Below are 2,054 nucleotides of genomic sequence, written 5' to 3' on the forward strand. Positions count from 1 at the left end.
AAAGTGGCTTATCAGGGATTATTGTTCTTGAAATTTATCCTCTCTCAAAAAACATTAGATTTTGATATGAAATGAATATTATGTTTTTCAAATACCTACTAGAACCTGGGATAAATGTCCCGTAAATGCTCTCTTCCCCCCAAAATCATCCTTCTTAAATTCTTTGATTCTGAGGATAAGAGCTCATGCCAATTTATACCACAAAGGGTAAGTCAAGTCCACGGCCATGTCACTCTGAACGTGCCCGATCCCGTCTGATCTCGGAAGCTAAGCAGGGTCGGGTCTGCTTAGTACTTGGATGGGAGACCACCTAGGAAGACCCGGTGCTGTAGGCGTTTAAACAAGAAAAAGAGGGTAAGTCAATCATTGAGAGAAGGCTGTAGACCAACGATTTACTTTAGAAACACAATTGAAGTGCGTGAAAATTTCATCAAATGACCAAAGGTAGGGTGCCTCTGGCAACTGTTAATTAACAGTAAAGAGGTCAATAATCAATAGATGTGCACTTGGTGAGGGAAAAGGAATGGAGTGAAGCAAAAGTCCAAGCTTCTAATACTCTGAAGGGGGCACGTGCTCACGTTATAATAAGTGCAGGCTCTAACTGCAATGGAACTCGTCGATGTGGTCTGGAAGAGTGAGGAAAAAAATCCCAGGATAAAGCAGAAGTTTTGAAAATATAAGATGCATCATATTTAAAGAGGTATTTTTCTTGTTATTCGCAAAGTCATTTTATTTTGGAAACATTCATACAGCTTCTCGACATCTCTCTCAGTTCTTACGCTCCATTAAATCTGCCATATTTGAGGCTAGTGTTTATTCCATCTCTTAAATCTCATCTGGCTTTGGCAAGAATGCATTATTTTATACTTCTTCTTCCTTTTGTATCTTTCATCTTGTTTTTATCACTAGACTCTAAATGTCCTATTTTTATTTGGTTTCCTTCTCTGTATATTTCTTGCTTCATTGACCTCATCTTTTCTCTTCCTGTTGGTCATCACTTCTAGGCAGATGACTTCCATATGCACATCTAAAGTCTGACGAAAATCTCCAGCACCCATACAAGTGTTCAGTCATATTGCAGATCAAACAAACCATTTAATGGAAGACAAATTAGTGAAGACTGTGAATATCAGAGCTAGATGTACAATTCACGTCATGGGTAGAACCGATTCCAAGTGAATCACTTTCTTCTCATCCCAAAACCTCACATTGAACTCAGGTAGATGGCTATCTACAATTTCTCACTTGCCAACATTGATTTTGTGGGGATGGTTTTTATAAAAAATGAGTTGGATTAATAATTGTAATTATTGCTGGGAAAGTAAGAAATCAAAAGAATATAGGTACTTCTCACTGAGCATCTGTTGGAATAAGCGTTTTTCATTGATTAAATTATGAAAGCCTTACAAACGCAGTGGAAAAACAGGTATTTCTAACTTAATTTTTTTTATATGTGAATTCCAGGTACGGAAAGAAGAATCACTTGTCAAAGCTGAAAATTCGAAAGCAATAAAGACAAAGATAAAGGGCACACTTAACTTTTTCTTTGATCTATAGCATATTGCTTCCTCTGATCTAAAAAGAACAAGTTTCAAAAAGGCTATTACATGAATAATGTACTAATTATCATTTTAAACTGTGAAATTTAATTACCTAATGTAATTATAGGCATATATTAATATGGCCAATGTGTATTCTTGAAATTAATTACAAATTAGAGATTTAATGTATAATTATGTAAAAATTATTAACCTCATTTTTCAATGTCTTTTCTTTTAGGAAAATCTCTGCATATTGATTAAACAAACATATCAGCAAAATCTGTAATGGAAAATAAAAATACAATAACTGGTTTTCGTATGAAAGTCTGTAGCTAAATCAGAAGTCTAGGCATAGATCTGGAAGGTGTTTAAAAGGGATAGATTCATGAGGACAGGTTGACACTTGCAACATGTGATTCCAACTTGACAGCAGTTTCGCCCGTGTCACAAGGTAGATGATGAAGAATTTCAGCTCCTTGAGGTCAAGGACAAGAATATTTCCATCTTGTGGCT

General features: G+C 35.6%; 1 pseudogene; it reads left to right on the forward strand.

Moving 5' to 3' along the window:
• The first annotated feature begins 216 nt into the window (after positions 1-216).
• LOC120585651 (uncharacterized) lies at positions 217-335 on the forward strand (annotated as a pseudogene).
• The last annotated feature ends 1,719 nt before the right edge of the window (positions 336-2,054 follow it).

Source organism: Pteropus medius, unplaced genomic scaffold (genome assembly GCF_902729225.1).
Source record: "Pteropus medius unplaced genomic scaffold, Ma_sr-lr_union100, whole genome shotgun sequence".
Classification (NCBI taxonomy): domain Eukaryota; kingdom Metazoa; phylum Chordata; class Mammalia; order Chiroptera; family Pteropodidae; genus Pteropus; species Pteropus medius.